General features: G+C 43.4%; 1 protein-coding gene across 5 annotated transcripts in view; it reads left to right on the forward strand.

Annotated features, from left to right (window-relative positions):
* Positions 1-12347, forward strand: part of MEIS1 (Meis homeobox 1) — a 115135-nt gene that overhangs the window by 96495 nt on the left and 6293 nt on the right. The window lies entirely within an intron of this gene.

The raw sequence follows: 12347 nt of genomic DNA on the forward strand, positions 1-12347 counted from the left end.
CCCCTCCAGCAGGAATTTTTCTCCTGCCTCTGTCGTTGCTCTCTGGTAACTGCAGTGGTAGAGTTTTGCTGCTGTAGTCGCACGGGGCAGGGAATGGAGCGCTTCGCCGTGGCAAGGGCAGGCATGTGGCGTGGTGGGGACAGGAGGGTTTTGCACTTCTCATGGGAGCTGAGTGGGGAGCACTGCTGCAAGGGGTGTCCTGCCCATCTGCTCACTGGCTGTGCCCAGCCTGGCTTGCAGATGGTGGGGTTACAGATGGGGCAGGTGGGGATGCTGCAGATTGGGAGATGTAGATGGTGGCATGGGAGAAGATGCTGATGGGGCAGATGGGAGATGCAGATGGAGGGGTGCAGATGGGGACAGATGCAGAATGAGGCAGATGCAGATGGGGTAGATAAGAGGATCCAGATGGGGCAGGTGGGGGATGCAGATGGAGACAGATGCAGATGGGGCAGATGCAGAAAGCCCCTGCCTGACACTTCCATGGATGTGGAAGCGAGAGAGGAATGGCTGCATGGCTCTCTGTCCTGTCACCTTCTGGTAAATAGTACCAGGCCTCTGTTTTCCCACTGTGTCATTGTATGCCTGGGGTTCAGTGCATATAGAGCACACCCTCAAACATCCCTAAATCCAAGTGATGATGACATCAGGTGATTCCCACATGTTGATGCCCACATCTCTTTGCTCAGTTCCATCGCTGAGGGTGATACCCTGAGTAAAAGGCCAGCACATGACCAGTGCACCACTTTAGTTCCACTTAAGCACTATTTTTAGGGTGTAAGAGGGGGAGGAGGCTGGCAGGGAGGGAGCATAGCAAAAGCAGGTGCTGGTCCTATTCGCAGGGGTGGATTTTCACCCCTGCTGCCTACCTAATGACAGGCTAAAATAAAGAGGCAAGCTATTTGATTTGCCACTCTGCAGAGCATGTCGCATGCAGAGGTTTTTAGACCTAGATGCATAAAATATCTGCTTGTTTTTAGATATATCTGTTACTGCTTTTGTTGCAGTAAACACATTAAACGAGAAAAGGTCAAGATGCAATTTGAATCTATGTAAGAACATAACAAATACTTTTCTCAGTAATCAGATACAGTAAATACAAGTACTTATTTACTTGTAAATGTTAAAACATTCACAAATTATCCTCTCAACTTCAGCAATACAAACTTAACTGTCAGATTTTGGAAACTATTTACTTTCCTTCTTTATGTGATTCAAGAATATGTATACAGATGTTATTTAAACACTATTTTGTTAATGGGAATACATGTGAAAGCAGGAAAAATAGAAGTCAGAAAGAATACATGTTGCAGGTTTAACAAGTATATATTGTTGGTTATTCCAGAGTAAAATAAGACAGTAGGTGTTTGCAACATGAAAATCATGTCCCCCTAAAAACCCACAAAACCCCAAGAAAACAGTTTAAAAAAGATTCTGGCTGTGTGAATTGTTATACCATTTGAGCAATTCAGAATATGTGCGGTAAATTAGCTGTTCTAAACATACCATGTGCCAGGCTTTTCAGGCAGATTTTTACATTTATGTTTTCACTAAGTCTTAGCTAATTGTTATGCCTTTCACCTTGAATGCCAATTGTAATAATAATATTACATCTGTAGTCTATTTCTCTGTTCTTAAATTACAGCAATCAGGAATACTCACTAGGTAAAGTCCTGTGTAGTTACTCATAAGAAAATATTGAAATCAGATGAAAAAATGTTTAGCTTGCATATTGCCTTAGACAGCCCTGGAGAGCTGCCAGGCAGCCAAGGTATTATTAGAAAAGCTGAGCAAATAGCTTGCAGGGGGAAGAGCTGTGAATTTAGGACCATCAGGTACCATTGTATCACCGGATTTTAGGCTGTTTTTTCTTTTTTTAGTTCAGTAAAGCTATTTAAAAATACAGCACAGTGGTTTAAACCTGCAGGGTTTGGTTTCAGCCTGTGGGTTTAAGGAGTTTTGGCACTGATCACAAGTGTTTTTCCAAAGAGGGCAGGTGCTTGGAGGAGGTGGATAAACAAGTTTTTTGGGGAAATGTCCCCCTTGGCCTCTGGGATTTCAGGTGGAGCAGAGGAAGGGTGTTTACCCTGGAGAGCTAATAGACCCTGGCAGTCTCTGTGTGCCCCAGACTGGCCCAAAACAGGGGTCATGACATCTAGGAGCACCAGGAGAGGATGTTTCCCCTAACCCTTGCATTGACAACCCCTGGATTCAGGCTGGGCAAAACCAGCAGAGGAAACACCATTTATTTCAAGAGCAAACCTGGGATCATGTTGTGCAAACTAACAGACTACTTAGGTGCCCTGAGCATTGAACAAATAAAATAACGGGTGCTAGTTTATTCACACAGATGCTTTTTTTGAGAGGGAGAAAGGTCGGTTCCCACCGCAGAACATCATACAGCACGAAAAGGGTTTACTTGCCAAAAGTCTTGACTAATGAAAGGTGCTCGGCACTGAAGAAGTTAATATGCAGCCAAAAAAAAAAATTAAAATCCTGTTTTTCTTGAGCTTTCCATCCTCTCCTGGGGTGGCTTTTTACCTGACAAACTTTTTTTTAGTCAGTGAATTAATATTCTGCAACAAATGTGCTGTCAGGTGTCAGGGAAATAAGATCAAAAGGGGCTGTGCAAACATTCACTGCTCGCTCTTTTCTCCGCTCCTGCCCTAGCTTTGCTCTGGAGGATCAGGTCAGAAGGCTTGGGTTGCTACTTTTTATTTTAAAAGGCTGAGATTCAGGTGTACACTGTCTCAGAACAGGAGTTGGGCTTTAAAAAAAACAACATCCAGGACACTATTTTGTTGTGCAAACGCTGCATTGCAAGCAAGGAAAGGACTCTGCACAATCTTCTGTAAATACAAGTCTCAGGACTTGATTTCACTTTAGTGCAAGAGATCATAGAATCATAGAATTGTTTTGAACTATTAGTATTATCTAGTCAATCTGTAAATCCAGCTCTGCCAAGTCTATCTCTAAACTGTGTCCCTCAGCACCACAGCTACACATCTTTTTAGTATCTCCAGGGCTGGTGACTCCACCACTTCCCTGGGCAGCCTCTTCCAATAACGGATGATTCTTTTGATGAAGAATTTTTCCTATCTAAACCTCCCATGGCACAATTTGAGGCCATTTCCTCTAGTCCTGTTGCTTGTTACTAGGAAGAAGAGACCAGCCTCCACTTCACTATAACCTCCTTTCAGTTAGTTGTAAAGAGCAATAAGGTCTCCCCCAGCCTCCTTTTCTCCAGACTAAACAACCCTGGTTGCCTCAGATGCTCCATGTAAGAATTGTTCTCCATACTCTTCACCATCTTCATTGCCCTTCTTTGGACACACTCCAGCACCTCAATGCCCTTCTTGTAGTGAGAGGCCCAAAATTGAACACAGTATTGGAGGTGTGGCCTCACCACATGCTTTTGTCAGGAAAAATACCCCTGATATATTAACTCCCTCTCTCTCTCTCTATATATATATATATATACAAGCATACACATCGTTACCCTCAATATATTAAAAAAGAAAAAAATATATAAATAGAGGAGGGCAATGGTTTGTCATTGTTTTGCAAGTCAGGTTTTGGTCTATTCTTGTCATAGCTATCTGAAGTGTGTTTACATACAGTTTGCCTTTCTGGTATTTTGTGCTTGCACAGACCTGATCTCCACCTATTTTGTGTCAACAGTTGCCGAGGCTGGTGTAGAGTGATTAACCATTGCGAGTGGAGAAAGGTGCCCTCAGAGACCCTCTCTCGCACTTACATCAGGTGCTGGCCCCGGGCTGCACCTGCATAAAGCAAACTCCCTGGTTCAAAATTCAGCCTGAAATATTAAAAACGGGGCAAATGTTGCCTCCTTCTTGGCTAAAACGGTTTTCTCTGCTCCAAAACTAAACACGGCCTGAGGCACAGGGCGAGGACGTGCTTTCGAGGGCGTGCATTTGGCCCTGCCTGCCCTGAAGTGATTTGGGTGTAAATGATGTATGGCCGGCTCTACCAGTGTTAGTGCTAACGAGGCTTCTGCCTTTTATTTTACTTTTAAAAAAGAAAAGAAATGGTGGCAGATGCTGCTGAAAAAATATTACTTCCGCAGTTCTTCAACAAAATCTAGGTCATGTAACAGTTTCATGGGTTATTATTTTTTTTTCCTCTGCTCAGGCACTACAATCCTTGTGGCTTTTTGGCTATAAACACAATAGCAGTCACTCCTTTTAAATCCATATTTATCCCAGAGATGTCTGACTTCTCACCTGGTTTATAAAGGTGGTTTGTACCATCCATGGGGATGATCCCTAAGCTTTCTATGTCCTGTGGTCTTACAAGTTCTTTTTATCTTTGACATTCCTCTGACCTCCCTGTGCATGTTTCGCTTCCGTTGTTTTCTGAGGATGCCTTTTCTCCTGCTCTGAATAAAATGCTGTCAGGAGTAGGATTATACGCAAAATTAATTACTTCACTTAATGGGAAATTATGTTTAGATGAAGTAGATTACGAAGTAGGTTATTAGTAGTGGTTAGAAAACAGTGTTTTGAAGTAGGATGTGTTCTGGGGGGAATTTGTCCAGAAGCGTGCGGTGGTTTTTCAGGTTGGCTGTGACTCAGAGTTGTATCTTTTGTGGTTTCTGCGGGGGGGGAAAAATAAAAAAAAAAAAATTCAAACCAGTTTTGCAGGTGCCCACATCACTCAAAATAGTGGTGGGGAGGATGAAACCACAGGAATCACAGCTTCCCTCCTCTGTACTGAGCTGACATCTTGGACTATAGACCAGAGTGATGTCAAAGCCTATTTCATGTACAATCTCAGGTCCCATATAGGGGTTCCTTATTTATATGTAGCTTATATATAGCTTTGGTGGCTCCGGGCTGTTTTCCCCCAAAGACACTAGTCAGGGCTTTTGGTTTGGCCACGCTGGGTTCGCTTTTCCTTGTCCTTTGTTGGTAACAGGTTATGGAGTTACTCCTTAAGTGGCCTTCTGAAGATGGGAGGAGGTGTGGAGATCCACCCAGGAGTGTGGACAGCATTTCCCACATCCTTCAGTGAGCAGGAACACACTTAATCCAGCAGCAGAGGGGGGAGCAGCCTCTCTGCTTTTGCTTGGGCAGGAGGTTTGGGCATGGCTTCCAATTCCCATGCCATAGGCATTCTAGGTAGGAGTGAGCAGGGAAAAAGTTGTTTGGACAAGTCTCCCAACTTGCTGCATGGAAAAAAGATTGGACCTCAAAGGAGGACCCCTGTGTTTAGATCACTTGTGTGGCAAGAGAAAGCTCAAAGATCATGCAGACATCTCTCACAAACACTACATTTGCTTGGATAAGTGTTCATACTGGATTAGCAGAGGACATGGAAATTACTGAAAGAGAGAGGAGCGTTTTCAAAGAAATAATGAGTAGTTTGCTATTAGTTCTCAACCATAACCCCTGCCATTGAGCAGGACCTGGATTGTTGGTGTGAAGTCATCTGCTGAACACAAGCAGCTGGCTTGCACTGATGGCATGCACCAAACCAGGACCTGAGTTAAGTAGTCCAGATATGCTCTCCTGGAGGTTTAGATGGAAAGTTGAGGTTCAGACCCCACCTCAAAGGTGGGATAAAACCTTGAGCTGGGAGGTATGGATCACAGTCTGGCATCCTTGCATCAGTCCTTGGGTAGCGAGAACATTTTTTGTGGGAAGCAAGATTTTGGCTGATTCCATCTTGTGTACCCAACTACAGTGTTGTATGGAGTCCTGTGCTGTCCTGGGTGTGAGTTAGAGCAGCCCTAGTGCTGCTCTACTAGATGAATCCTTGCCATATTCCTTAAAGGCTAATTGTGGCACACGGAGATCAGCAGCGTACAGCTGCGCTGGGATTTGGGAGCAGTGAGGAGACAGGAGGTCAGCTCCGCTGGCGCTTTGCCATGTAAAGATTTCCCCTTACATCATCTGGCTGCTGAGGGCGAGTTTACATCTGCTTTGCACCCTGAGGGAATTGCAGTGTCAGGGAATGAGGTTGCTGTGAGCCCTCCCCTGCAGCATGGCCTCTGCTCCAGCTCCCTGGCATCAGCAGGGAGATGCCCAGATGCTGGACCTGGGTTTTCACAGGAAACTTGCCATGTTGGCTGTGCTTTTTTCAAGTGGGATTTGCAGATGGGAAGGGAGGAGGAAAAGGATGAGAGCGTACCAGAAAGGCTAACAGCAGCTCGCCCGTGACGTGGGAGGGCACTGAGATGGGCAGAGCAGGGAAGAGCATCTCCAGGGAGCCCTTTCCTGGGCATGTCAGCTCTTCACTTCTCCCTAGCAAGTCCTTGTTTTCCATTCAGAATTAAGCAAATAAATACAAATAGGCTTTAGCTTCATCCTGCTGGGGAATGGGGATATTTTTACAAGACTAGGAAAGTGTTTCCTGCCCCACTTTCTTCTAGAAAGACCCATGGAGCAGCCACCAGCTACGAGCAGAGGTGGGGTTAGAGGAACAATGGGGACAAGAGCAGAGCCAAGAGCCTATGGGTTCTACTTCAATGGGAAGCAGTCATCTGTCCCTTCTGCCCCCACAACATGAGCCACTACCAGGCACCCCGAAGCAGTCACCACAGCTGTGTAGTGTCCCATGGGGCAGGTGGCAGGGTGCTCCCCCAAATCCATTCTGTTTATTTGGAGGCAGGATGTGTCCCACAGTGATGGGAGAAGAAAGCATGGTCTGGAGCAGGAGGAGGAGTGGGGTTTCAGGGCTTGAGAGGAGAGCAAACACAGGAGGTGGCCACAGGTAGAGCTGGTGCACACTGGGCCAGCTGAATGTAGGGCACAGCCGGCTCTCTTACAAGAAGTGCATACCTGATCCCATCTCTCTGAGTTCTATTTTTGCACTCAATGTGCTTGCTGCATTAGCAGGGCTGGCTTGCAGGAGATTCCACAGCACTCTCCTGCTTTAAAGCTACTTTTCTGAATGCACCACATGAATCCATCGGTGGGGTCACATAGTAATGCTTGAAGTCAGAAGCTATTTTTAAAACTAAATTGCAGAGCCACACATGGCTTTCATTAGTGCTTTACATCAAATTTGTCAGCTAATTAGTGGTTTTTCATCACTAGTTTTTGCATAGTATTTTATTTGTTCGCTCTTCAGTATTGTCTTGAGACACCCCCAGCCCTATACTGAGTCCCTGGTGCTGCCAGTGGTGGAGGGAGTGAGAGGAGAGCTTTCAGGAGACCTTCCTGATCCTCCTGATGAATGGACCTGCTGCCTTTGGAGTATATTCCAAAATTATGTGTCTGGAGTGGGTGGCTAGCAGCCTGTGTACTGTCTTCCCTCCCTTACCTCCATTTAGTGTTGTAAATGATGTATTGCAGTCCTGAACTGTCTTCAGTTTGGAAGAGGAGGAGAAACCAAGAAAAGTTGCCAAACATTACTTCATAAGGTTTGACTTTAAATTGAATAAAGTTTATTGAGTATCTTGGTGTGGTTTTTTTTTCTTTACAAATAAAGGCAGTACAGAGAGCATGGGTTGCTAATGACTGGTAGTTACGGGTCATTAAGCTCACTAACTGACTTCAGGATCAGAACTTTCTAAAGGCAGTAAGCACTCTTTTAACATATATTTCTCATTTTAGGGATGGAGAGATGTGATTACCATTCAAAAGTCTGCATTTATTTTTTTTTGTTCATAATTACAGAGGAAGCTTGCTATTTTTAAAGCTGTTTTTAAAACATTTGAAATAATGCTGTGAAATAATTTCTGTGGGTTTTTTTCTTTTCTTTGACTGCCTTCTTTAAAAAGCTCTGGAAAGCAAATACACAGGAAAAAAAATGAAAATATGTTAAAATAAGGAATAAAGCAGTTACTGAAGTGTAATAATCCCACTTTATAGCACACTTTCCATTTAAATTGTTTTTATTTGAGATAAACCTGTTAAGTGTTGAGGAATTAAGTGCTGAATAGAGATGGTTGTTTCACTGCTGTATAAATGAAGGATCTCAGTATGCAGAAAAGAGTATGGCTGGTTTTACACGTGAATTATTTGCCAGTTTGAAGGGCTCTGGTTACTTTGGCATCTGCTATAAAAACTATGATTTGTTTGTTGTCAGGAGGACTGCAGGTCTTTCAGACCAAGAGACATTTTAGCACTGGGGTTTGTCGGTACTGTGGGCTTTCTCATTGTCCTTATGCCTGGTTTGCTAGAAGGAGCTCAAGGAGAAAATGATTTTTGGGTATTTCTTGGCACTACTAGTGAGTCACAGACTTGTGGCGTGCAGTGCTTTGTTACAATATTGAGAGGCAGCAGCCTGCAACTCCAAGTATCAAAAGTTAGTAGTGGTGTGAAACCCTCCTCATTTAGGAGAGCTGGGGGGAGAGAAAAACTCGATATACCACTCAAGTCTTCTTTCAGACAGCTAGTCCTGGAATATTTCATTCAAAGACTGCAAATTGCAAGCCCCCGGAATCGCTCTGCCGATTCTTGAGCAAAGGTGACTTTGGAAATTTGTGACAGCAGAGGAAGGTCTTGTTTTATTCACTCAACAAAAGAGAAATACAAGGGGAATGGAGAAAGACCAGATCTGTGCAGAAAATGTCACTCGGGCTGTAACCTGAGCCTTAGCGAACTGTGCCTTTCGTAGGGTTTGGTGACCCTCTGAAAATCCTTGCTCTCTGGCTGCTATTATTGTAGCCAATTTCCAACTAAAATAAGTCTTTTGTCATCACCAGCCATGCCGCCTCTCGCTGAGAAGAAACAAAACTTGTGCGTGGCAGCGAGGGCGGCCAAGCTGAAGGTCAGAGTGCAGAGGCGGATTGTCGCATCCCTGGGGCTGGGGCTGGATCACACCCGTGGGACCAGCCCTGCACCAACCAGGGAGACTGCCAGTGACCTCTGGAGACAGACCCCGGGCAAGAAGACTAAGAGAAAACATCCTAGTAAAATGCAAATTGAAGAAAAGAGGATTTCCTACTCCTCTTTGGGGCTACACAGGTGGAATAGCTGGGGTGTTTTCTTGCCTTTGGAAGCACAGCAGAAAACACAATCTCATACATCCAAAAGGGCAAGGAAAAGTTAGCTTGAAAACAATAATAAATACTTTAAACTTCTCTGTTTGCCCAACTGTGCAAATGTTTCCTCCATGCCAGATCCTTCCCCTTGGAAAAAAAATTTAAAAAAAAAAAGAAAAGAAAAGAAAAAAAAGGGAAAGCAAAGCAATTCAGCACGTTGTTTTGCAGAGCTCTCAGCTTTCCTTGGGCAGGGAGATGGGTACAGCTTGTTCACAGAGGGAGCTCATGTTGTCGGCGTCATTATTGATTCTGCCCTCTGGGGGAAAAAATCCCAAACAAAAAAAAACCTCTTCCACATAAGAGCAAAGGTACCAATGCACAAAGCGCTGGCAAAGGAAAATTGACTTAATGCAACTCTTGAGCCTGTGCAGGTCTTTACTCACACAAGTAAGGTTATACAGCTGTCTTAATCGTTCAGTTTTATGCTGAGTCGTATTTTGAGAATACTCCATTTGAGTAGCAGTTATTATGCAAATATCTTTTTTAGGTCCTGATTCCACTGAACTTTATGAATTAGAGTGATTTAGGGTTTCAGTCGCTTGAGATGGGCACATGTGAACATACAGGGAAAGGAGCAGTGAGATTTTTCCTGTTAGCTTTTCCTGTTCCATATTTTTTGTTGGTATTACATCAGGCTGGCACTTTAAAAATTAAAAAAGTGATCAAAAGATCTTGGGCTTTCTATCAAAGAAAAAAAAACAACAATATGATGAAGTTATCTCCATGCCTGTATATTTCTGCAGCAACAGCTAATTTGCAATTTTGTTTGCAAGGAATTTTCCTATGTGATTTATAAACCTAGCAGCACTGCATTGTGCTCTCTCAAGGCAAGCCACATTAATGGTTTTAATCTGATGGGTTCTTAGGAATTCCAGGTTTGGGATGCAGGAAGAAACTTGAAAGTGAATACTTTCTTCCTTTTTTTTTTATTTTAATGCATAGTGGTTTGGAGTCTACTATAATGCAAAGTAAAGTGTTCTGTTACAAAGGCAGGGAGGATGGGACAGAAGGTTAAAGGGCATCCTGGAAACAAACAGCTGGACCAGTTTATTTAAACAGATACAAGGATGGGGAGCTGACCTCCGTTTGACTTCTGGTGGGAGGAGCGAGAATGTCATTTTATTACTTTGCCCAGAAGGAAAATGTTCTTACGTCTGAATTCCCCCTGAAGACATCCAAACACTGGGCTGGTTGGCAGAATTACTACTTATAGAAAATACTTATAAGAATGTGTAGGAAGAAGATAACTGTTAAGTACCTGTGTGTAAAATGTTCTTAAAGCAGACACCTCAAGTAATAGCACGAGGCAAACAGGTGAGAATATGTTTTACCGTAGACACATCTTACTGGCAAATTCTAGCGATATAGTTTATTATTCTAGCTATATAATTCATTATTTACCCTCTCTTTTTATTAAAAATGCTTCTCTTGAAGGAGAAGGAAGAGAAGGTTGTGAAGTTGGGGTGTGAATACTTAATGTTGCTCCTTTGGGTTCTTTGGGGTAGAAACTTTTGGTAAATGAAGGTTTCGGTGACCAGACAAACTCAAGGCTACCAAAAACCTGCTGCAGTGACAGATCCTGGCAATCAGGCAGGAGTAGGATGGAGTAAACACAGCAAGAGCCTGCCAGGCTAGCAGAAAGAAATGGCTGGGGCACTGGGGTTTGGTGTTGTTGTTTTACTGAGGAGAGTTACTGTGAAAATTGCTTTCTGCAAATGCAGATTACAGATATTAAACAATTTTCTAATTGGTCATGGAGCTAAGGCAGCTAATGGGGGAAAAAAAGCAGATTTTTTTTAATTGCTTATTTCACATGGTGTTTGTGCTACACCTGTGCTTATAATGAGAAAGGAGAATTAGTCTAACCTTCTGCTCACATGATTCTAATTTTCATGGTTTGTACAAGATAATGATAAACTGATTTGCAACACTGTTTGCTGGAGTTGAGGGTTGGGGTTTTTCTTACTGGAATTGTATAGAAAAATTGATCCAATACTGTTGCTGACAAAACATGACTGAGTTCAGGTGTAGAGTTTCCAGATCAATACCCAAAATTGGTGCCTTTGAGCCCATTTTGTCAAGACAGGTTTGATTAGGACTCAACATCTTGATTAATTTTTGCAGGAGTTGAGTAACAGGAGATAGGAAGAGACCAAAATTGCTGTGCTGGTCTTTGATGAGAGCAAACCAAACAGCACAGGGCAGTGGATTGTAATTCTTTTCCCTGCCAGCATAGGGGAATGGTTAGGCAGCATAGCTTCCCACGGGTAGGTCTTGTTGGCTTTATCTCAGTGGTAGGAGAGCTCCTGCTAAGCCACCTCAAGCAAAGGCAATGAAAACAAGCACCAAGTGGCCCTTTGGGGACTTCACCATTGTATTTTGCAAGGGTAGTATGGTTTTATCCACTCTCACGCTTCTTCTTTTGCTAGTAAATACTGTGGCATACACATTCTTATTATTCTTTTCATCTCTCGCAAAGAATATGAAGTCTGGTTATGAGGCTTTGCTATGATTAAATCTCGATGGAGGTGTTTTCTAAAGGGTTTTTAACTAAGCTTTCTGATGAGTGAAACCACAAGAGAAGTTCTCGTAACTCTCTTCAGACAGGTTCCTAGCCTGGTTTCCAGCCTCCTGATCTCAGCTCCATGAGGGCTGTACACAGAGGAGAGGAGAGTGCTTGTGGCTCCTCTCCTGTTTAATTCCAAATTATTTTAAATATTCCTTTCCCAAATAAGTATAGCAAGAGTTAGGGAGGCAAAGAGCTACAAAACCGCACAGAGTATGGTTGCAGATGGCTATTTTTAAAAACAACTGTACCTTTTTTTTCCCCCCCAAAGATCTGCTTTTCATTGTTCAGGGGGAATTTTCAGTAGTCCAGTAATTACAGTTTAACAAGATGTTTGCTGTAAATGGTCAGGCCTAGCTGGAGAAAACAGGATTATAAATTCAATTACTGTAAAGCTATGACCTCGCCTTGACCCCTCAGACTTTGCATAAAGACAGAGGGGGGGAGAAAGCCCACCAAGAAATGGCTAGGAGGAATGCACGGCTCTGAAGTCCTCAGCAGTGTGACTTGGTGGTGATAAAACTCCAAACGTTCCCTGATTTGATGGGGTTCTGCCACCACAGTTCATTATCTTAACAGTGAGCATTAAAAGGGAATTAGGTTTGCAAGAGGCAGGGGCAGGTTTTGATTAAAAAAAAAAAAAAAAGGGGGGGAAAAAAAAGTCAGAGGACATAAGGCAGAAATGGTACTAATGAGAGGGAGGTAGCAGATGCCCTCACGAGCATCTCGCCGGCTTCACCCTTTTTTTTGTGTGCCCTGTTCTGAATT

The sequence above is a fragment of the Chaetura pelagica genome, unplaced genomic scaffold (assembly GCF_000747805.2).
Source record: "Chaetura pelagica isolate M959 unplaced genomic scaffold, ChaPel_1.0 scaffold472, whole genome shotgun sequence".
NCBI classification, from domain to species: domain Eukaryota; kingdom Metazoa; phylum Chordata; class Aves; order Apodiformes; family Apodidae; genus Chaetura; species Chaetura pelagica.